Below are 25,403 nucleotides of genomic sequence, written 5' to 3' on the forward strand. Positions count from 1 at the left end.
ACTGTGTGGTACCAGCTGGGTGGTAGCTTTATCCAGACAGAAGTGCAGTGCAGTGCTGGCTGAGGCCACTGTTCCTTTGATGAGCCCTCCCCCCACAGAGCAGAACTCAGGAACCTTATCTGAGACTCCATCAACCTGCCTAGCAGGGTTTGCCTCTCCCTGGTTACTCCCTGAGGCCCTTACCCAACCCTACTTTCAGGCCCACCCAAGCTGTTTCCAGTGGCTATTTCATACAATAGCCTCTCTTGGCTCATGCTTCAGATTTTCCTAAAACCTCTCAAACAAACATAATCTGGCCTCGGGTGCCCTATACCTCTGGCTAAGTGGCCGCAGCCCTAGCACCAGCAGCAGCTGGCCTTGGTTCACAGCTTGGCTTCTCCTAGGCACCTCTAAGACCACCACAAGTAGCAGCCATCTGCAGATCACTTTGTAGCTCACACCAGGTAGCTCCCAGCAGAACACAGATGGTGGCTAACCTTGGTCTGCACCTCCAAGGAGGCCCCAGAGTGAGCACACGCAGACAGTGGGCAGCTTCAGACCACATCTAAGGATCACCATCCAACCACCACCACAAGTGACACACTCAAGGGGCAGATTCAGCAGGCACAGAGCCCTGATGAAGTAAGTCAGTGGTCAGTGGTCACAGTAAGTCCTCGAAGCTGATCGGTCTGGGGGTAAATCCCTCCCTTGACCTGCCAACAGTAGTCAAGGCTCAACAGCCCACATGGGAGGTGCACCTCATGTGCCCAACTTGGGTAATCACGGAACTTGTGCCATTGGACCCTACAGAACACCAACTACATTAGGCCACTCTACCAAGCCTGGGAGATTTAGCAGCTCTACCTGATACACAGAAACAAACGCAAAAAGGCTGGCAAAATGAAGAGACAAAGAAACATGTCCCAAATGAAAGAACAAAACGCAGGCCTGCAAACCAGAGGATGGCGGTTCGGTTCCTAGTCAGGGCACATGCCTGGGTTGCAGGTGGGTTCCCTGCAGGCCAACTCCCAGCAGGGGACGCACCAAAGGAAACCATACATTGATGTTTCTCTCCCTCTCTCCTTTCCCCTCTAAAGATAAATAAATAAATAAATAAATAAAATCTTTAAAAAAAAAAGAAAGAACAAAACGAAACTCTAGAAAAAAAACTAAACAAAATGGAGACAATCTATTAGATGTACAGTTCAAAACACTGGCTATAAGGACACTCAATGAACTTAGTGAGAACCTCAACACAATAAAAAAGGACCAGTCAGAAATGAAGATTGAGCACAGTCCTGCAAACCAGAGGATCAAGGTTCGATTCCCAGTCAGGGCACATGCCTGGGTTGCAGGCCAGGTCCCTGGTTGGGGGCGTGCAACCAATGAATGTTTCTCTGGTATATTAATGTTTCTCTCCCTTTTTCCCTCCCTTCATCTCTCTAAAAATGAGTAAATAAAATCTTTAAAAAATAAAAGGATAGCCATGAGGGTATAAAATACAGCATAAGGAATATAGGCAATGATATTCTAATAACTATGTATGGTGTCAGATGGGTACAAGATTTACTGAGATGATCATTTAGTAAGTTACGTAATACTAATCACTGAGGTGTACACCTGAAACTAATATAATAATGTATGTCAACTGTAATTGAGAAATAACAATGATTTAAAATGGAAAAACAAGATTCCTGGGTGAAACAAACCTTGGCTGTAAAAAAGGATTATCACTTAACACCTCTTGTTTTCCACTTTCCCTCCCATAATACATCTGAGTATATTTTAAGAAAAATAAATAGGAAACTACACATAAAATAGTGTTAGCATTTTATCAGGTATTAGGTGTTGAATGATGATAATCCAGTGTGTTATTACTGTTACATTAAAGTTGGTTCCATTAACTCCATAAATCACCAAATATTTTGAACATTTATGGGCAAAAGACTAAGTTGGCACTGTGGGAAATGAAACAGAATTTATGATACAGTCCTCAACCTCCAGGAGCTTCCAATCTCATAGAAAAAAATAATGCATACATACAAATAAGATATTAAAGTACAATATAATGATACAGAAAAACAATGACCATTAACATTCAGGAAACTAGGAACGACATCCAGAGAGATGAGCAGAGGTTTCCTAGTCGCCTTTGAGATGGGTTGTGAACAGTGGGTAAGATTCTATCTAGCAGACACAGTGAGTGACGGAACTCCAGAAGACAGTCTCATCTGGCTTGGATGTGAGGAGGCAGTTGGCAAGGATGCTGGAAAGATTATTAGGGAGAGCTTTGAATACCAGGCAGAGAAGACTGAGCCCTGCCTCTCTTCTAACTGCCGCTCTGCAGTGCCAACCGCCTGAGGGGCATTTCCACTTGAGCGTGCCACAGATACTAGAACTCAATTTATTAATCCACATCTCCCCTCCCTAAATCAATGCCTCCTTTTAATTTCCCACTTTGAGTAATGGCACCATACTTCAAACAACCTACTTACTGGATGCTGTTGGTTCTTCCAAATACCTCTCGCAACTTCTTTATTCAACTGTCAGCTGTCCTCGTCCAAGCCTCCTTGCCTCTCACCTAGATTGCTAAAACAGCCTAAAAAAATGGATTCCCTCCTTCTCATCCAATTCATGTTGCATGTGCTACCAGATCAACCTTCACAAAACAAAGCCTTAATTAAATCATTCCAATATTAAAAACCTCCCAACAGCAACACAAAACCTACTATACAAAAAAAATCTCAATAAAGTGTAACAATTCAATCACATGGTACAACTTTTGTAGAGTAGTTTAGCAAAATGTACCTAAAATTTTTTAAAGTGTAAGTGTGCGAATACACATACACACAAAGTATATTCATCTCACTGCTTATAACACCAACACAAAATTATCTAAAAGTCCAGCAGTGGACTGGCCCAGATGTAGTGCACCCATATGAGGGGCCACTGCACGGCAATATAAACTATTATGTGAATACATATTTTTCTGACACGGAAAGATTTTTACCATACAGTAAGTGAAGAAAACAAGTTACAGTTTACTTTTATAAAATATGTACCATACTTACATGTATACACTTACAGAAAAAAAGTCTGAAATACAGCAAAAACTTTAATTATACAAAAATAATGGGATTGTAGCGAGGCTTAATTTTATAGTTTTGTGTATTTTATAATTTTCATGCAATAAACATGGATATTTTGTGAAACAGAGGAGAGACACTACCACAGAATCTCTAATTAATATCGAACAGCAGCAAAGGTCTTTTAGGCTTTCTAAACATCCTTTCTCTGGAGAGAGCAAGAACTTTATATACATCCCAACAATTCAACCAACTGTTACAGCACCAAAGAAACAAGGACGAAGGAGGTACAGTGTGCCCTCATGGAGCCCCATGATCTAGAGCCAGAGAATTAAACAGATAATTGTAGAACAATATGACAAGTACTGTTACAAAGCGATGTATAAAGTACCATGAGAACTCAGATGAGGAGATAAATTAAAGTTTTCCTGGTTGGGCTAGGAGAAAAGAAGCTGGAATACCATAAAAAGCTAATTAGTTTTGAGCTGGAATAAAAAATTACAATATGAACAAGAATCTGTGAGGCAGATAAAGTAGAAAGAGCACCTGAGGCATAGAAAACAGCATAAACAAGGGATGAAACTGAGAATCGTGCCCATGCTAAGAAGTCTGAACTTTACCCTGTGAAGAAACAGAAGGCAGTGATCACTGGAATTTTTAAGAAGAGATACAGCATGATCGCTGGCAGTGAGCCAAAGGTGATGGCGATCTACAACAGGGCAGTGGGTCCAGCCAGGACGCACGGGAAAGGGTGGCCATTGAGATGTCTCTGAGCTAGAACGAACAGAACTTAGTGTCTAATCAGTCATGTAGAATGAAGACAAAAAACAAACAAACAAACATGAACTTCCTAGTTTGGCAAATAGGTAGACAGTGATATTGGTATCTGAGACAGGTTACATAGGAAGAGAAGTAGGCTTGGGCAGGGGAGAGAAATGGGCTAATGATAAGCTTGGGTTTAGATATGTTACCTTAGAATTTCTGTAGGGTTCAAAGCAGAAAAGGCCAGCATTCATCTGAAAACAAAAGTTTGAACCTCAAAGAAAAGTTCATTTTTAGAGATTTTGATTTGAGTATCATCTCTGTACACATAGACAAAGCTGATAAATAATATCACCAGAGTAGGTAAACTGGTCCAGGGAGAACAGACAGAACTGGAGCAGGGGTTGGGGAGAAGGGGAGATGTCCAAATTGTGTCAAATGCTGTGACAAGGTCAAACAGCATGAGAAGCGAAAGAGATACTGAATTCTGCAAGTAGGATGTCACAAGTGAGAGGGAATCCAGTTGGGATGCTGGGCACAAAAGCCAACTACAGCGGGCCAAGATGACGAAAGGAACAAGACAACGGCTACCAAAGAGGTTTAGTGGTGCCATGGCCAGGTGGCTCAGCTGGTCAGAGCATGGTCCTGTACACCAAAAAGGCTGCAGGCCTGATGCCCAGTTAGGGCACATACCTAGGTTGTGGGTGTCAGGACACATATGAGAGGCAACCCAATAGCTGTTTCTCTCTCACATCGATGTCTGTCTGTCTCTCTGTCTCTCCCTCCCCTCTTCCTCCCAAATTAATAAACGTATATCCTGGGTGAGGGTTTTTTTTTTTATAGTTTTGGTGGGGAAAAAAGTTAGTTTGAAGAACAAACAAAAATTTTTTCTCCTTAGGATAGAGAAAACCTGAATATATTTGTAAAGAGTCACTAGGTGGGAAGAGACTAAGAATGCAAACCATGTACATGCCCAGAGGCCTGCTCCTGAAATCTAAGGAATGAGGTGAGGACTAGAGAAGATCACAGATGAATTGGGAGACAGAGCTGTGGAAAGCAAAAGGCTAAGTGACATGTTGAAAATTCACAAGGTAAAGTGGAGTAGTAAGTCTGAGGAGAGTGGTGAAAGTCTGGAATAGCTGCTGTGAGGAAAAGGAATGGGGGTCAACCAGGAGAGCAAAGATTGATTTCAGGGCAGGGTTGAAAGGCAAGCTGGAGCTAGAGCTCATAAATGCGTTAAGGAATCAGTCAGCACAACGTTATGCAGTAGAACTCAGCAGCTCAGTGGAGAAAACAAACATGGTTCCAACTCTGGGGAAAAGAAAGAAAGGTGTGGCAGAAAGGGACAAGAATGCCAGTACAAGTATCACTGTATACAATAGGTAGGAAAGGCAAGGACACTATACAGGAGATGACTGAGAAATGAGCAGAGACCAGGTTTCATCGCCACAAAGGAACAGAAGTGGAAGAAAGGAGGTTGGGCCCAGATTTTGGTATTTCTGGGAGAGGAGGAATTTCAGGCCACCTCATATACTTTTCCCCAAGAAGCTTAGCTATCTGTAAGACCAAAACTGGTCAAAATTGATGCCAATGCTAACTTCTAAGTCACACTCTGATACATAAACTAGTTCTTCATATGAGGCCAACACCTCAAAGGTTGTTAGAAGGAATTCCAGTGAGAAAGGGGCAGGGCTGAGTTCTCCCAAGGTTTTTCATTCCAGAAATTTAAGATTTGATCTGGATCTCTGGGCACAATATCAGTAACTATTCCTTTTATTGACTAGGAGATTATCAGAGTTGTCGTGTGTGGAGTTGCTGAAAATAACCCTTTAAGAAACTGCCTAATTGCTACTTTAGCGATTCCCTCTGGGTCCTGGAGCTAGCTGAGGCAGGATGAGAGTCACTGTCCTTCTCAAGGACTTGGACCTTTCCTCAGTGCTAAAGTACGACAGTAAGGACAACAATTCAGTGTAATTATCACATGCAATAGAAAAGCAGAAATTGGGGTCTGCTAATAAGGTAAGTGACATCCAGCGGGTGGGAAAGTGTGTTCACTCCCATTCACTGCAAAAACTGAATCTAACCCTTGTAATCCAAGGACAGGAAAACCTCTACCTGCTACTCACTAGTTCCCTAAAGATCTGGGCTTCCATCCAGGGTATTATCCCAGCCTGCACAAAAAGAAGAAGAGATTGGTTTGGGGAAACTAAACTCAGACGGGCTACAAATGAACTAGAACACTGCCACCAAAAGGGACCGCTGGCTTATAGTGCTGAGTCACTCTAAGAGCCCCAACTTGCTTTCAAATGTCCTCCTATCACCCAAATGATAAAGGGTACAATGATTATAAACAGTAGTTTTGCACAGTAAAGAACACTGATAGAAGAAATGAGAATTCAAGAATTGGTTGCTTATCTGGATAAGCATCTGGAATTTGGCCCCCACATCAGCCTGGTCAGTCATTCCATTTGGACTGAGATGGGCCCAACTGTGTAAGACCAAAAAAAGTAACTCAAAATGTTTGTTTAATGTAGCCCTGGTTCACCTTCACTTGGGTCACCACCTTCTTTTGCTCACAAACACTTAATTGTCTCTCAAAAGTAGGTCATTGCCTTGTGGAACAAGCTGGAGGAGAGAGCTAAGACCCAGCCTATCACTCCAACAGGAGAGGCCCAAGTCGTGTCTAGGAGACCAAGACCAGTCAATAATGCACCATGCCAAGAGCACTCAGTGTGCGCCAGGCGGCAACCTGGCTACTGCCATTCCTAGGTGGTGATTCAGCACACTGGGAGAGAAGACGCCTAGCATGTGGGTCTGAGGCTCATGTGAGTTCCAAGAAATACTTGGTCCACTGTGATGGCTGATGAGGTGTCCCTAATAATCCCTGAATGGAGAGAGCAAGAGGTGAACACTCGGAATGCTAAAACTCTTCCCCACGTCCATATGGTCCCTTCTGTGGAATACCGAGCATTGCTCAACCATAAATGGAGCTGTCTGAACTTCTCCCCATTCCTTCTCCAAAATATTTTCTGCAGGACACCCAAAAATAAACACTACTCCTTAACCATGGGCTAGAGGTACATTCTTAGCACTGTAAGCTCTCATTTGAACATGCCTACTGAAGAAAGGGCTAAAATTTCTGAAGAGGATACATGTTGTTCCTGGGCCCAAATATTCCATCCATAACTCTAAGGTGAGAAAGATTCCCCCTCAAACAGCCTCCAACCTCTAACTGGTTTACTAAACACAGGATATCGCTTCAAAGTCAAAAAGAAGGGGCCCCAGGAGATGAGGCGACACAGGGCTGGCAGTTTGGGAAATAGCTACCAGAGGGCCAGCTGCCCAGCTGGCTCTGGAATCTGAAAACTCTCAAACCTAACAACTGCCTTTCTCAGCAAGAATCAAAAGTATGTGGATCAGCTGTGGAGGACAAAAGCTGCAGAGCCCATTTCAGAAGCCAGTAGCAAACCACTTCCTTAGCCATTGCTCTCCAGAAAGAACAAACTGCCAGGTACTTCACCTCCAGACCAGCTACCAACTTTAAGAAGGGAATGGGAAAAGGAGTTAGTTATCTCTTTGGCAAAGAGTACAGGCATCTCTTTCTCAATATTTCTCTTTAATGTCTCTCAATGTACCAATCTCCCTCTCCTACCCCCCCTCCAATTTTCTGGTTGTAAAACCCAAACTACTGACAACCCCAATCTTTCAAAATTCCGACTGTAATTTTACGTTATCTTCTCCCATGTACCTCTCCTCTTCCTGATGCCCCACTGCCTCTCCTGCCCCACAACATAAACACATTTCACCTCTAGGGTACTTTAGAGTCAGAAACACATGAAGTAATATCTGATTTCACACCAATTTTTATTTATCAGATTTAAATTTAGTCTTTGTAACTACACTGTAAAATCTACAAAGGAAGGAACCATGTCCTATCAGCAGTATTTTAGCTGACAATGCATGTTTACTAAAGCACCATTCTAAGCACTTTACATGTAGTATTTCTTTCAATCCCTAAATAGAACAAAATAGAAACAGAAGTATGGATACATGGAACAGACTGATAGCTGTCAGAGAGGAGGGGGGAGAAGGGAACTGGATGAAAGAAAGTGAAGGGATTAGCCAAAGAACATACAGGGTCTGTCCAGAAGGTATCCAGCCATGTAATATGAAAAAGAGACATTTATTGAAGAAGATACAAGGTATAAGAAACATTGTACATAGGACAATGACACCTCAGTCCCCTTCATGGCGATTGGGAGAACTGTGTAACGTCACAAGGTAGACACCTTGGGACGTTAGTTCTCCTAATCGCCATCAGCTGCCCCATCAGATTTTCCTGAATCTCAATGATGGCCTGAAATCTCTTCTCAGTCAAAGGTGATTTTAGTTTTGGGAAAAGCCAGAAGTCGCAATGTGCCAAATCTGGGCTGGGGGTGGGGGGGTGGGGGGCTGAGTCACCTGGATGATTTGAAGTTTTGCCAAAAATCTCTGCACGAGATGCAATGCATGAGCAGACATGTTGTGGTAATGGATCTGCCAATCACCAGTTGCCCATAGCTATGGCCTTCTGAATCACCTGAACAGTTTCTGTGAAGGAATGTTTAAGCTTAACACAAAATCTGATGCAGATGCACTGTTCTGCTCACTCAGTCATTTTGTATGCGATAGCCACACAGTACACATGCTCAGTCAAGTGTCTACTGCTCCCACTGACCAGTACAATGAAGCAGTCATTGTCCACGCATGCACATTCCAGTACACTCTCCTTGGCTGCCAGGTTACACTGATGTCACACAAAACCTTCTCATTATATTAACAATAACTGAATTTTTCCCAGACAGACCTCGTTACATGCATGACCCACAGACAACAGTGTGGTAGTGGCCTGAGGGAAGTTGGTGGAGGGTTGGATGGAGGTGGGCAAAGAAGGGGAGGAATGGGGATATGTGTAATAGTGTCAACAATAAAAATAAAGTTTAAAAAAAGAATCCTATGGGCCCTGGCTGGGCCAGTGGGTTGAGGGTGGACTGCAAACCAAAGGGTGGCCATTTCGATCCCCAGTCAGGGCACATGCCTGGGTTGCTGGCCAGACCCCCAGTAGGGGGGCGCACGAGAGGCAACCATACATTGGTGTTTCTCTCCCTCTCTTTCTCCCTCCCTTCCCCTCTAAAAATAAAATAAATAAAATCTTTAAAAAAAAAAAAAAACCTGGTAACTTAACTCCAGGGTCCACCCACACTCTTACTACACTCTACACAACTGGTCCAAGACCAGCAGCAGCAGTATCTACTAGGAACTTGTTAAAAATACAAATTCTCAAGCCCCACCCCAGACTTACTGAATCAGAACTTGCAGACGTGACCCAGCAGTGTGTTTTAATAAGCTCCCCAGGTGATTCTGATGCGGGCAAGAGTCTGGGAACCACTGCTCCACAGCATCTTCACAAACTGCTGCTTCTGCTTTCCTTTATGTGAGCCACACCCAAGACAGAAAGAAGTCTAGAAGGAACTTAATAGTGTAAAAATACCCTGAACAACTGATTATGGCATAATGGTTAAGAGGACAGGCAGATTCTAGAGCTGACTGCCTGTCAGTGTAAGCCCCAGCTCTGCTACTCACCACCTGTGTGCCCTTGGGCACGTCACCTAGCCTTCCTCTTCCTGTTTCAAGTGTAAAACAGAGATAAAAAGAGTACCTGCTTCTTTAGTTCTTGGAAGGATGAATGAGTTAACATCTTACTAACTATGGTGGTTGGCCCATTTTACAATCAAACTCAACAAATATGTATTAGGCATCAATGTGCCAGGCACTGTGCTACACACATGCATTTATTGACATCTCTCTTGCTCATCAACAGCCTTTCAATACATGTTTATTAATGCCTTATTATACACAACACTCTGCTATGGGATGTCAGGGTCACAAAGAACAAGGCATTAACCCTTCCTTTCCTTTAAAGACAGCACAAAGTAGTGGATCAGATATGACGTTTATACAAGTAACTGTAACACACAGTAGCAAGGGGTAAGAATCATACGATAGCACTGTTTTGTGGGAAGAACATGGCATATAAGGTCACAGGATTTACATCAGTTCTAGCTGTGTCACCCTCAGACCAGTCACTTAGCCTCTGTGAACCACTGCTTCCTCAGCAGCAAAACAGAAGAAACAAACCATCTGTGAGGCTCAAATGAGTTACTATATGTGGAAGCATTTTTGGAAACAGCTGTGTGAATGTCAGCTGTCAGTTATTATTACTATTTCTTTTAAGTTAATTTCTTTCAATAATACTAGGCAAGTTCAGAAGACTTGTACCTGAAGGATCAGGAAGGCTGCACACATGTACAATGTGGCATTTAAGATGAATGTGGAAGGGCAAATAAGATGTAGAAACAAAAGGAAAATCCAGGTAGAGGAAACAGCATGAGCAAGGTGTGGAAGCAGGAAAACACCAGGCATGAACAGGAAGGGCATTACATTAGTTCATTGTAGCTGGAATGTACAGAATGGGAGACAACATTTAAAATGTAGGCAAAGGACAAACAAGAGGGGAAAAAAACTACTTTTTCCCACTGTAAGCGTCATTGTTAATTCAAGCAGGAATAGATGAAACAGATGGTTAAAATCAGTTTAAGGATTTATCTGTGAATCTGAAGTATCAGCATATGCTCTGCTCCACTTTCATGGGCTGATTAAGAGCCAGATATATGGTATGTTCGGAAAATGAAATAACTATAATTATGCAGGTTTGTGCAGGGACCAATTTGAAAATGATACTGTTATTTCTCATCAGAAATTCAAAAGAGAAAGGCAGCTCACAAAAATTGTTTCAGCCTTTAGGACCTTTTGGCATCATTACTCAAATAAGAAAAAGCTGTATTTATCTGACACCAGGTACAAAATGAAGTGGAAAGGGTTCAGCCTTCTTAGCTATTTTTCAAGTGTTTATTGGTACCTCTACTCAAATAAACATGAGGTACATTATTTTGTTTTGTTTTTTGTTTGTTTTGTTTTCACTCATAATTTTCATATGAGATAGTATCAACAAGATTCTTGAATGACAGGTAATACATAAAGTGATACTAATTTGTTGATAAAGAAATTGAAGCTCCTGACAAACTATTTCAGACAAATTTTAAAGCTTTATATATGCTGACATACTTAAATGAAATAATCTAGTAATTCTTGCTTGCCAAAGAGTACCTGAAATAAATTTAACAAACCCTGAAGAAAATTCATTTTTAGTCAACAAACAGTAAATATGACTTCTTGATTATACCAAATATTTTATATTTAAAACCCAACTGGCAGTTTTGCATAAAGAAAATTGCATAAGAGAAAAACATTAACTTTCCAAGGAACAAGTTAAAGTTCAAAAATCAAACTGAACACCATGCTTTTCTTTGCTTCCCTGTCATACAAGTGCCCCCTACTGTCGTTCATATTTAATCTATGTTTCTTCAAAATAGTCTCTTTTTTTAAGATTTATTTTTAGACCCTCTCCTGTAGTGGCATTCACAAACCACAAACATAACTCTTTAGTCATATGTACTTATACAATCATAATTGGCTCATATTGTGATTCTTATTAATTTAATATAGAATTAGTAATTCACTATTACGCTGGCAACATAAAATCATCCTGAATAGCTTTTGAAAGAAAACTGGGTCCTGGTGGTGTGACTCAGTTGGTTGGCGCACCATCTTGTACACCAAGAGGTTCAATTCCCAGTCAGGGCACATAGTTAGGTTGCAGGTTTGATCCCCAATCATGGTGCGTAGGGGAGGCAACCAATTGATGTTTCTCTCCCACATCGATGTTTGTCTGTCTATTTGTCTCTCAAATCAATAAACATGTTTTAAAACTTTGAGAACAGAAAGAAAACTGGTATCTTAGCATTGGAGGTTTGAAGCAGGAAATACTAAGGTTGGCCAATCTGGGTGGGGAAGTGTACTGAGGGAATGTGTCCCTGTATCAGTGACACAACAGGGGAAAAAAAACAACAACCCAATGACACTTCAGTCCCCTTAAGCAGAGAGAGAGGACTGGGAACAAATCAGTATAAAACCACCCTTTACCCCCTAAAAACAAATAGAAAAGTTCACATATATAGGGATCCAGGGGTTTGGAGGGGCTGCCTCTACTTTTCACCTTCTATCCCCCATGTCCAGCGTAAGTTCAGGATGCAGAAGCCGGGGCTCTCAGACTTCTCCAGGTGTAACTCAGGCCTTTTGATGGGCAGATAAGTCATAACTGGAGAGATCTTGCTTCAGAGTTGTGGCAGAAACTGCAACAGCTTGTCTAAGCTGTAGGTACCCTCCTGATAAGGTTTTTTATGCTTCAATCCCCTTGTAGACTTACTCTGGTGGTGGGCTGGGTTGAGGGAAAACAAAAGAAAACATGTATCTTCTACATTGTAGCAATTGTCTATAGAGTATGTGTGTGCATGTACATATGCACATATATGTATGTACATGTATGTGTATATATGCAGCTGGCCATTCATTGTACTCACCACCCCATGGCTATAACACAATTCCCCCTCAGTCCCTGACCTGTATAAAAGAAACTGAGTCTAGATATGTGACAACAGCAAGGGTCCCATACATAGCAAGAGGACAGAATGAGGGAAACAAGGCTGGTAAGCTACAGGCCCTACAAAGCAGTCTGTCCTAGGAAAAAATTAGGCTAGGAAACAATGTTTTGTCCATTGATTTTTGCCAGGCCTGGACCTTCTGTGGGCTCCAGTGGATCCATCATATGTCAGGCTGCTTTCAAAACAGACGCCACAGCCAAAACCTAGAGAGATGAAGATAACACACAAGCAATGGTTTCTTCCTTCACTTCATCCTCTTCCTCACAGCTTTGGGAGAATCAATACAATAACACTATTAAAAATAATCATATTGTTAGCAATCCAAGTGTCCATCAAAGAATGAATAAACAAAATGGGGTGTGTGTGTGTGTGTATACACACACACACATACATACATACACAAAGGAATATTATTTATACTTAAAAAGAGTAAAAATCTACCCTGGCTGGTGTGGCTCAGTTGGTTGGAGCATCCTCCCATAAACCGAAAGGTTGCAAGTTCGATTCCGGGTGAGGGTACATGCCCAGGTTACAGGTGTGATCCCCAGTGGGGCACATATGAGAAGGCAATCAATGTTTTTATATTTCTCGATCTCACTCTCCCTCCCCTGCACACCCCAACCTTTCCTCTCTCACTAAAAAAAATGAAAAGTGTCCTCAGATGAGGAATGAATGAATGAATAAAGAAAATTCTGAAACATGAATAAACCTTGAAAATATTATGCTGAGAAGTCAGTCACAACAGAATAAATATTGAATGATACCACTTACACGAAGTATTCAAATTCATGAAGACAAAAGGTAGAATCATGTTTGTTAGGGGCTGGGGGAGGGGAATGGGGACTTATTATTTAATGGGTATGGAATTTAAGTTTGGGAAGATAAAGTTCTGAAGATGGACTGTGGTCATGGGTGCACAACAGTGCAAATGTACATAAAGCCACTGATCTGAGACTTCCGGCCAAAATGGAAGCATAGGTGGAAACACTGTGCCTCCTTGCACAATTAAGTTTAAAGACAACAAAGTTTTAGTAACAAAAACGCAACCAAAACACTGAAAATTGAACTATACAGAAGCCCTACAACAACAAACCGTTCACCCAGACCGGTAAGAGGGGCGCAGCCAGCGGCAGAGCAGGGTTGGGCAGGAAAGATCCCCTGGACCGACCCAGGCGCACAGGCAGCTGTTGGTGGGTCCCAGGTATGGAGTAGCAACGGGTGGACCCAGTGAGGGAGCAAGGTGGCAGGCTGACTGCGGTCACACATTCGTGCACAGATAAACCAGGCGAATGAGACAACAGTGAGACAGACCATACAGGCCCCAGCGGCGGGAAGCAGCAGAGGGGACCACCATTGCCCCTCTTTGACCCCACATACAGCATCACAACCAAGCGACTGAGTTGCCCCACTCTGGTGAACACCTAGGGCTCTGCCCCTCATAAGGATGTGAACAAACCAAAACATTATGTATGGCTCAAGAAGAACTCAAAGCCCCAGAGCCAATAACTCTAAGTGACCAAGAAACAGCCAACCTATCAGATGCACAATTCAAAATACTGGTGATCAGGATGCTCACAGAACTGGTTGATTTTAGTCACAAATCAGAGGAACAAATGAAGGCTAAACTAATTGAAATGAAGGGAAATGCACAGAAAACCAATAGTGATGAAAAGGAAACTGGGACTCAAATCAAGGGAGTGGACCAGAAGGAAGAAAGAAACAACCAAACAGAAAAGAAGGAAGAAACAAGAATTAAAAAAAATGAGGAGAGGCTTAGGAACCTTCAGGACACCTTTAAATGTTCCAACATCCAAATTATAGGGATACCAGAAGGGGAAGAGGAACAGCCACGAGTGGAAAACTTATTTGAACAAATAATAAAGGAGAACTTCCCCAATCTGGCAAAGGAAATAGACTTTCAGGAAATCCAGGAAGCTCAGAGAGTCCCAAAGAAGTTGGACCCAAGAAGGAACACACCAAGGCACATCATCATTACATTAGCCAAGATTAAAATGAAGGAGAGAAACCTAGAAGCAGCAAGAGATAAGGGGACAGTCACCTACAAAGGAGTTCCCATCAGACTGTCAGCAGATTTCTCAAAAGAGACCTTACAGGCAAGAAGGGGCTGGAAAGAAGTATTCCAAGTCATGAAATCCAAAACCTACAGCCAAGATTGCTTTATCCAGCAAAGCTTTCATTTAGAATGGAAGGACAGATAAAGTGCTTCTCAGATAAGGTCAAATTCAAGGAGTTCATCATCACCAAGCCCTTATGATATGAAATGTTAAAGGGACTTGTCTAAGAAAAAGAAGATAAAAAATAGGAACAGTGAAAGGACAGCAAACTCACAGTTATTAACAACCACACCTAAAACAAAAGCAAACTAGGAGGACAGCTAGATCAGGAGCAGAACCATAGAAATGGAGATCACATGGAGGGTTAGCAACAGGGGAGTGGGAGGAGAAGGGGGGAGAAGGTACAGAGAATAAGTAGCATAGACGGTAGGTAGAAAATAGATAGTGGGGAGGGCAAGAATAGTATGGGAAATATAGAATCTAAAGAACTTGAGACACATGGACATAAACTAGAGGGAGGAATGGTGGGGGAGGGGGTGTGAAGGATGGAAGGGGATGAAGGGGGGATAATAGAACAACTATAATAGTATAATCAATAAAATATATCTTTTAAAAAGCCACTGAACTGAACAGTTAAAAATGGTTGAAGTGGTAAATTTTATGTTATGTATATTTCACCACAATGAAAACATCTTATTATGACCCTTACTAATAAAAAAAGCAACAACTGCATACCTACTACATGACAAGCAACATGTTTTACATATATTAATTCATTTGACTTTACAAACACCCTCCAAGATAGTTATTAATATCAACATTTTGCAAATAAGGAATTTAAAAAAGCACATATAACTCAGAGAGATTAAATGACTATCCAAGGTCGCAGACCCAGTAAGTACCAGAACCAGGATTCCAACATCTACCCTCTTTCCACTTTAAAATGCTGCTTCTCACCTTAAAGGAGAAAATTATCTGATAATACGAAATACCCACAACCACAAAACCCCTGCAGCAAGGAGGGTCCATGGAGAGCAACAGAGATAAGAGAATTTACAGTCATCTGTCACATAAGGAGATTTCCCTCTCCAATGGACAGTGTATATACAATGGTGGTCCTTTAAGATCATAATGGAGCTGAAAAACTCCTGTTGACTAGCGACATCAACATTGCAGCCTTCGTAACATTGCAGCACAACACATTACTCACATGTATAAAATATAGCACCCACAACTGTGTACAATACATAATACTTGATACTAAATGACTATGTTACAGGTTTATGTATGTAATATACTATATGTTTTATCATTTGTTTAGGGTGTGCTCTTTCTATTTATAGAAGTTTCCTGTAAAACTGCCATGTTAAGCTGGCAGCAGCCTCATGCACTGCATGTTTACCACCTCTCTTACTGCATCGTTTTCTCTTGTGGTTAATTTAATTTCATGTTGTATTACACAGTAACATGGTGTACAGCTTGAAATCTCAGAGCAACAGGCTATACCATCCTGCCTCGGTGTGTAGTACACTAGACCATCTAGGTTTGTGTAAGTGCTCTCTGTGCTGTTCACACAATGAGAAAATCTCCTAATGACACATTTCTCAGGACACACTCCTATCACTAAGCAGGGCATGGTGGAACCACTACGAGTGAGGTGCATACTCACTAACCCCACTTACAAGGCTGTGATAGTCTCTAAGAACTTCGAACACACCACTTACCGACCCCAGCAAACTAGGAAAAGCTGTTCCTGTTACCCACAAAACCCAAAAATGGAGTTCTCGTAACCTACTAAGCAATGCCCTATTTTGTAAGAATTTTAAGGACTTCTCCAAGGTCAAGAAAGAAAATCTAAGCGTTAGTGCTGCAAAATTAAACCCCAGCTCTCCGCACACTACGCAGAGCTCCACTAGAAGCAAAGGGCACCCCGATGATCTCCTCCCCACTCTTCCCTTTTCTAGTCCTCTCTGCTCCCACTCCGGATGCATCAGGAACAGGCCAGTCTGAATGGGAAGGCAGATCCCGGGTAGAAAACCAGAAGCTGCTGGTCAGGACCACAGGTAGAGCTACTTCTCATCAACCAGCTGGCTCCTACCTCTCACCCCTTTCCACCCCCACCCCCAGGAAAGGAAGCTGAAGGGCCTGCCTGTGAGGACAAAGGGCAGGAAATCTGGACAGCCAGATTCTGGTCCCGGCCTGTGTCATTCAGTCAGGACTCAGGGGGCATCCTACCGAGGCTTCATTCCAAGAGTGGTGTCACTTCCACCAGGAACCAACAGTTGCTCCCTTTGATTTAGGCACCAAAAGGGCTGACTAGAGGATGTAGTGAGAGTAGAATCCACAGCACCTAGGTCCCCATGAGGGACCAAGCCTTTTTGACTGAAGTGGGAGAAGGGGTTCTACCACCACAGGTCAGGTAGGAGAAAAATTCAAAGCAATCTCTTTGGGTCCTACATCTCTCCCGGGGGTACAAGGAAGCTTGGGTTCATGCTTTGAATTCTTCAAATGAACACCATTCTGCTGAAAATAAAAGCAGCTTCCTTCCTACCCCCACACCCCAAATGATTTACAGTCAGCAAGTGTCTCCTGGTACTCAGAAAATACGCTATCAAACAGGAAATGAAAAAATATCCATTTCTTTCAGAAGGAAGGAGAGGAAACACATCCATATCGAGACAGGAAATCAGCTGATCAGGATCCAAGCCATGCTCAGGGAAATGACTGTTCCCTTCTCAAGGCAGGGGGTTGTGCAAAGCTTAGTTCCCCTCAGGCTTCAGTCACTCACTAAGTAACAATTTCCAAGCCTGGGCAGCCTTGTTATAGATATTTACCAGTTAAGGGGGAAAAATAAAGGCACCTCATGCCCTAATGCCGGCCAAAAGCACATGGACAAAAGGAAAAGAGCCAAAAGTAATGTTTGCACAATACTCAGATAAATTTCAAGGGACATTTGCCAACAGCTACAGGTGACTCCAATATTTAAAGTCTGCACCCAGCCAGTCTGAAGTTGTGGCTGGGTACAGAATACAAACCAGACAAGAGGCTATGACTTTCTTATTTGTCAGCAGCAATCATAACAGCTTTATATTTCTACAGTGCCTGCCTGCCTGCCTAACAGGGGCTCAAAACTTTCTTTCCCCACCACCTTCCTTTGCTGAATCCCTCCATTTGACAGGGATAGGCAGGCATTCCCTGCTATAAAAAGGTCACAGTGACTAGAAGCCTTGTCCAAGGTCATCAGCTAATCGGATGGAACTAACACAATTTCCATGTAAAAAAAAAACTGTAAACAACTGTTTCTCAAGAAATTCTTAGGCAAGAAAAACTATGTCCTATCTACAGAAAGTCCTTTAAAGTCCTTTCTTTATCTATCGCTCCGATCTCCTCTTTATACCTAGTAGCTCCCAACTCAATTATGCTAAGCACGCACCTGCCTGCAGTCCACGCTTTTCAAGATTCCCTACACTATTCAACTCAACATACATTTATAAACACCTTGAGTTGGGCACTGTGTTACATACCAGGGATATAAAGATGAAGGAGATGCTATCCCAGCTCTTGAGATGCTCAGAGTCTTATGGAGGACAGAAAGACAAACAAATAACTGGTATTCAGAGGAGTGGGTGACATCAAAGAGGAAGAACACATACTTAGAATTCTCTAGTTGTCAAGTCATGGCACTAGGAAGACTTGATTTGTCCAAGGAAATAAACCTTTCTCTCAAGGAATCTCTGAAAATAGTTTTCCTTTCTTTGGTCCCAACTTAATACCCCTAAATGATGCTGTTTGAAATGCCAAGGCTGTTAACTAGTGCGACATGTAAAAACAAGAACACCGCCATAATGGGAGAGAAATCTTGAGTCAGCTCTTGGAGGAAGCTCTGCAGAACCACACCCAGGAAACGACCTGAACAATAAGATGAGTGTACTCACTTTTCCCACTGTGCATCCCTCCCAAAGCCAGATTATGGGACATGTAGGAAGACTTGTGGGAAGAGAGAAAGAAGTAGACCCCAAAACCCACATTATTTCCATGGACTAAAACTCTCTCCACCAAGACAGTCTCAGTAACATCACAATGTTCAGTGATCTACAAAAAGTCATTTAGTATTGTTATTCCCCCCAGACTACTACAGCAAAATCATCCCACAAAAAGTAGGGAGGCATTTAGCCAAAAACAATGTATTTTTTAAAAGGTGTTTTCAAAACCAAAAGTTAGATCATTACAACTGTATTATGGGTTTTGCTATATTTGTAACTGTTCAAAGCAACATTAATTCTCATCTTCTGATAATGAGATATCCATTAATAGAGGGGAAAAGTCAAAAGTGATCTTCCCCCTTCAAAGGCAGATACCAACACCTAACACAAGATTCTCTGAGTCAATCAACAAAAGAATAGATCCTCATATTTGGACGACCCAAGACCCCTAAATTGAGCAATCAAAACATTCTGTTCTGGAAAACCACACAAGACTCAAACTAATCACATTCCATTACCTTTTCTCTACCTCCCTAACACTTGGAGAAGGCAGAGTGGAGGACAGAGAAATTACACGCAAGGTCTGGACAACTAACAACAGGGTGGTCCAATGCACACCTGAGTCTCAGAGATGGGAATGATGACCAATCTTGTGTGTGTGGTAGGATGGTGCCAGTGAAGGAAGAAAGCAAGATGGGACAAAAGGAAATAATAGAGGTAGACATGAGAAGCTTTCATACCACTCCACCAACAACCCCTACTAGCAAATGCAAGGAGATCCTGGTAACCCCTCAGGTCTAGGGCTGATAAGACAAATAAGAGAAAGAAGTATCTCTGCCCCATTCCCCACTCTGACTACTCTGCATCTCTCTTGGATTTCCTAATTCTAAACCAAGCCCTTTCTCCAGACTCACCCTAGTGATAAAGCAAGTAGTTGGGTGGTACAGATTTACTGCAAAGAAAATAAATGGCAATTAATAACTGGTTTGCACCAGAGTAGCTGGTTTGTCTAATCAGCCTACTGGTTCCAAGAAGCTTCTCTGTATTACACCATCCTTTTAGTTATGTTTTTAATAAAGCCACATCCCCATGTCTAACGATGTCGCATCCTCCCTTCCATCCCCTTGTCAGCCCTCCTCCTACACCTACTATCTCTTTTCTCCAATGTGGAGTCTGAATCCCATTCATTAGAGGAGGAAGCATAACCTGTTACACGAGTATTTCATCTGCCAACACTCCTCTCAGTGGTGCACGCCCCATCCGTACAGGCAGCCAAGATGAAGTCATCAGTGGCATGTTCCCCCGAGCTCCCAACTCTGAGCACCTAATCTTTAAAGGTGTGACCAGCACTGAGAAAATCAATCGCATCAACTTTTGGTGAATACCTGCTACATGTAGGGTACTGTGTTAGACATGAGGAGTAGAACAAAGACTAAATCATCATCTGTGAGTGCCAGGAGTATAATCTAATTGGGCAAATGTGTGGGAAGTTAAACAACAAATAATAAAAGACAATATTACATGGCAACTGACTTTGAGTGGCTGAAGGTGATGCTATGAGTTCAGAAGAAGAATGAGTTATCACAGAGTTGGTATGGTTGGTGAAGTACGAATGGGAAAGGGAGAACTTGAGCTGAGCTCCAAAACCAGCAGGATTTCACTAGCAGAGGTGGGAAAGATCCTATAGGAAGGAGATGACTCTAGCAAAGGCACAAATCCTAAGTACCAAACAAAGGCCCAAAAGAAAGCCAAATATATGGCAACGCAAATGTAAAAAGAACTGCTCTTTCCACCATCTTTCTGTGCCGCCATAACAGTACGGTTGAACATCCTGGCTGATGCTCTCAAGAATAACAACAATACTGCAAAAAGAAGAAAACACCAGGTTCTTATTAGGCCATGCTCCCAGGTCATTGTCTGGTTTCTAACTGCGGTGATGGAGCACGGTCACGTCAGCCTATTTGAAATTACTAATGACCACAGAGCTGAGAAAATTGTTGTGAACCTCACGGGCAGATTGAACAAGTGTGGAGTAATCAGTCCCAGATTTGATGTGCAACTCAAAGATCTACAAAAATGGCAGAACAACCTGCTTCCATCCCATCAGTTTGATTTCACTGTACTGACAACTTCAGCAGACATCATGAACCACGAAAAAGCAAGATGAAAACACTCAAGAGGGAAAATCCTAGAGTTCTCTTCCCAGGCATGTAATACATGCATGTGAATAAAATGTCTCCATGGAAATAGATAGATAGATAGATAGATAGATATAAAAAAAGAACTAAGAATTTATCACCAGTAGACTATATTACAGAATATCAGTAAAAAGTTTTTTAGGCAGCAAGAAAATTATCCCAAATAGAAAACTGAACATGCTAGGAGAAAGTAAAAAAAAACTTTAAAAAAAAGGTAAGCCCTGGCTGGTGTGACTCAGTAGACTGAGTACCGGCCTGCAAACTGAGAAGTCGCTGGTTTGATTCCCAGTCAGGGTACTGCCTGAGTTGTGGGCCAGGTCCCTAGTTGAAGGCATGTGAGAGGCAACTGATGGCTGTTTGTCTCTCTCTCTCTTCTTCTCTCCCTTCCTGTCTCTAAAAATAAATTAATAAAATTTTTTAAAAGGTAAATATTTAGTAAATATAAATGAGTACTGTCTATATAAAACAATAATCATGAGGTTATTGACTTAATAAGCATAACAAAAAATATACAAAAATATTTCAATTAAAATAAATAGTATGATAAAAATAAATTACATATGCAGGCCCTGGCTGGTGTAGCTCAGTGGATTGAGCACGGGCCTGTGAACCAGATGATAGTGGTTCGATTCCCAGTCAGGGCACATGCCTGGGTTGCAGGCCAGTTCCCGGCAGGGGACATACCAGAGGCAACCATACATTGATATTTCTCTCCCTCTCTCCTTCCCTTCCCCTCTAAAGATAAACAAAATCTTTTTATAAATAAATAAATAAATAAATAAATTACATTTGCATGAGATATTAAAGGAGAAAAGAGAGTGGTTAATTCATTCATTTAAAAGAACTTAAAAGTCATCTTTAAAAACATGGGGAGTGCAAGCCCTGGCTGGTGTAGCTCAGTGGACTGAGCACGGGCCTGTGAAGCAAAGAGTCACAGGTTCGATTCCCAGTCAGGGTATATGCCTGGGTTGCAGACCAGGTCCCCAGTAGGGGACACATGAGAAGCAACCACACATTAATGTTTCTCTCCCACTCTTTCTCCTTCCCTTCCCCTCTCTCTAAAAGTAAATATATAAAATATTTTTTAAAAACCCATGGGGAGTGCACCTACAAGGACAAATTCTTCAATACAGCAGGTTAAAAGGACTTTTAAGACTGGAGAGTAAAGTGAGCAAGGCACACGGACAAGAAGCAGTCTGGAGCGTGAGTAAGCTGTGTGCAGAGGGGCACGAGCACAGCAAAGCATTACAGGTGTCCAAGGTGAGAAATACAGTGAGGAACCAGGATGTGGAAGGCCATGTATTCTACCAGGAAATTTGGGCTTTACGTTATACTGGCACATCATCTACAGCCTCTCTCCTACATGGCCCTTTACAATAAAAAATTGCTTTTTACAAGCCATGAAGGTGAATGTCACCTCCAGAAAAAAAAAAAGTAAATAATAAGAGGTCAGGCTTTGAGACAAGAGAAGATATGACCAATATGAAGGAATAAAGGAGGGAGAAGGAGGAGCAGGTCCAAAGCACAATAAGTTTGGCAACAAAAAAACTGGAAGAATATAAGCTAAACCTTGAATACTGACTGATTACCCTGACCAGTGGGGACTAGATGGAGAAAGACCCAGAAAGTAAATTTTTTCTTGTACTGCTTAAATTTATTGCAATGAGCATGTGATTCTGTAATAATAGTAATAAATAATAGTAAAGTTAGGCCATTATAATAGCCCTATGCTTTTTCACCTTCAGTTCTAAAACAGTATTTTTGTTTTAAAGAAACTCACAATGTTTCACACCTGACTAGGACCCCTTGGCAAGGCTTAATCCACAGGGTAAAAAGTGCCACCTGAAGTCACACTCCCTTTCCCACTCACAAACAATAAGAAACTTACACGAATTCAAGTAAAGGTCACTTCCCTGACCCCCTCAGTCGGCATAATTCCAGAACTAGGAGTTTTTAGAGAAAAGAAGGAGACTTGGGTCAGACAGCTCTATTCAAGGAAGTGAAAGGAAAGTATAATACCATGGTTAAGAGCTGAAACTCTGTAGTCCCACAGACCTAGATTTGAATGCCTGCTCTGACATTTACTAGGTATGACCTTGGACAATTTATCTCACCAACTAAGCCTCGCTTTTCTCCTCTGTAAAATGATGAAAATAATAAGATCTATTTTATGGGGTTCTGATGAGAATGAAATAAGCTAATATACATGATGTGTTTAACACAGTCCCTGGCACATAGTAAAAACTCAACTAATGAGGGCTATTATTACTACTATTATTTTTATTAATCCATTCAGCTCATAAAAGGGAGACATCTCCCATCCAGTTACAACCCAGGCCCATCCTGGCTTTCTTTCCTAAATGCTGCCAAAACCTATATGCAGATTTAGCAGGACAAAGGGGTGAACCTGGATTCTCCCTGTGTCCCTAAGAAGAGAATCGCAGTAAGAAATCTTAAGACACTAGCAAGAGTTAATTTCGTATTTGCTCTTTTCTCCAAGTTAGAAAGTAACTAAACCATCTGTTACAGGTCAAATTTTGTCCCCTAAAAATGGTGAAGTCCCATCCTCCAGTATCTGTGAATGTGACTTTATTTGGAAATAGGGCCTTTCCACATGATCCAGTGAGGACAAGGTCATGAGGGTATGCCCTAACCCAATATAAAATTGGTGTCCTTATAAAAAGAAGAAATTGGAACACAGACACATACAAATGACATATAGGCAGAGAGAGAACACCATCTATGGCCCGAGGCCTCCAGAAGCTAGTGAAGAGGGCTGGAGCAGATTCTCCTTCAGAGCTGTCAGAAGGAACCAATCAGGCTGCACCTCGACTTCCAACATCTAGCCTCCAGGACTGGAGAACAGTGAACTTCTGTGGTTTGAGCCACCCAATTTGTGGTAATTTGTTATGGCAGCCCCAGGAAACTAATACACCATCTTCATCATACTATAAACTATGTATTTTCAAAAGGAACTTTAATTTAAAATCAAAGGGTGGGTTACTTAAAAATGACAGGACCTGACTGTATATGCACACTTCTTTCTCTACAAATTCTAATCTCCCAACAAAGAGAATACCATTATGGAAAAAAGACATTAGGACCAACATAGATTCTTACTGCTTTTGAATCTAGTATGCTGCCCTCACTATTCCTGATCAACAGAAAGAATGAAAGAGAACTCATGTATACTGAGCATTCACTGTATGCCTCACATATGCTAGGTGCTAATACACATTATCTTAATCAAACTTCACACCATCCCTGCAAGGTATGAGCTATTCTCTCCATTACTAATGAGGAAATCAGTGTTTAGAAAGGTTAAGTTGCCCAACATTATAGAGGCAGGAAGTGGTTGAGCCACGATTTAAACCTCTTTCTTATCCACACCAACCTGCTTGAACAAGTACTTTTGAAACAATTCCCTAGATATGATTTTCTAACATTTTTTTAATTTCAGTCAATATGTATTGAATTAATCAATGAAGAAACTTTCTAAATCTTGTCTAAGTCCCCCCTTCTCATTTTTACAGTAAGAAAACTATCTCAAATAAGTCACTTAACCAAAGTCACAAATGTTAGTGGCAGAATCAGATAGCCAATGCAAGTCTCCTGATTTCCTTACAACACGTAAGTTTGAGAATAGCAGCAATACATGAAAATAGAAAGCACAGACACTAGACTCGGAACTGCTCAATTCAAATCTTGGCTCTGCCCTTTACTGGCTTTGTGATCTTTGGCAAGTTACTTAACCTCTCTGTTCTGTCTCCTCAGCTGAAAATGGAGATAATTTTATATGGTTGCTCTGAGGACTGGATGAATTAATATAAACATAAAGTACTTAAAATAATGCCTGGCACAGCAATAAGTACAATATTTGTTAACTGCTGCTGCAACTACTATTATTAAATAGTGCTAAACAAACACCAAAGAGTATACACATGCTGACTACAGATTTATAAAATTGCAAACAAATGCAATCACTGAGAGATAGAGAGAGAAATATAGAAAGGCTCTTCATATAAATTTGCCTAATTTATTTATTAGTAATAGAATGTACTGAGTATTTATTTACTCAGTGCCAGATTAAGTATCTGGTACATTACAGACATTACCAAATCTTATTAAATCTAAGATAGCACCAATGGCAAAATGCACCAATATTTCATTTACTCTCTAAGTAAATGAAACAGCTCTAAGAGGTAGAGTTCCCCTACTCTGCAGATAAGAAACTGAGACACAGAGAGGTTAAATAATTTATCCAAGGTCACACAGCTTGGCCAAACCAGGTTTCAATCCCAGATCAATCAGGCTCCAAAGCTTCTTGCACTGAACCACTCAATCACCACTGGGAATCCTGCTAAAATGAAAACTGAGCAGGTCTGCAGCCTGACATTCTGAATTTCTAAAAAAAGTTCCCAGGTGCTGCTGGTGCTGGGACCACCACAATCCCGCTGAGTGCCTAACTATTCTGCTTCTCATTACAATTCCAACTCCTCCTCCTCCTCCTCTTCCTCCTCCTCCTGGTTCTCTACCCCCATCTCAACAATCAGCTAATGGAAACAATCTTAACTCCCAAACCAGAAAAGCCTCCTAATTAAGCCTTTTGTTTCTCTGGCACTTTTACTAACCCTCCCTCTTCCCTCGGGGGCAGCCTCAGCTCAATCTCCATTTTCCTTTCTAAGGTAGCCAACAACAAAGCTACCTAAATAAGGAGTTG

The 25,403-nt window shown here is 41.7% G+C and overlaps 1 protein-coding gene and 1 pseudogene across 10 annotated transcripts in view; one reads left to right on the plus strand and one right to left on the minus strand.

Annotated features, from left to right (window-relative positions):
• The window catches only part of MACF1 (microtubule actin crosslinking factor 1), a 329,873-nt gene that overhangs the window by 273,042 nt on the left and 31,428 nt on the right, over positions 1–25,403 (minus strand). The window lies entirely within an intron of this gene.
• Positions 16,436–20,712, plus strand: LOC118977596 (40S ribosomal protein S15a-like; annotated as a pseudogene).

Source organism: Sturnira hondurensis, unplaced genomic scaffold (assembly GCF_014824575.4).
Source record: "Sturnira hondurensis isolate 20B ecotype Veracruz unplaced genomic scaffold, ASM1482457v3 Scaffold0021490, whole genome shotgun sequence".
In the NCBI taxonomy this organism is placed as follows: Eukaryota; Metazoa; Chordata; class Mammalia; order Chiroptera; family Phyllostomidae; genus Sturnira; species Sturnira hondurensis.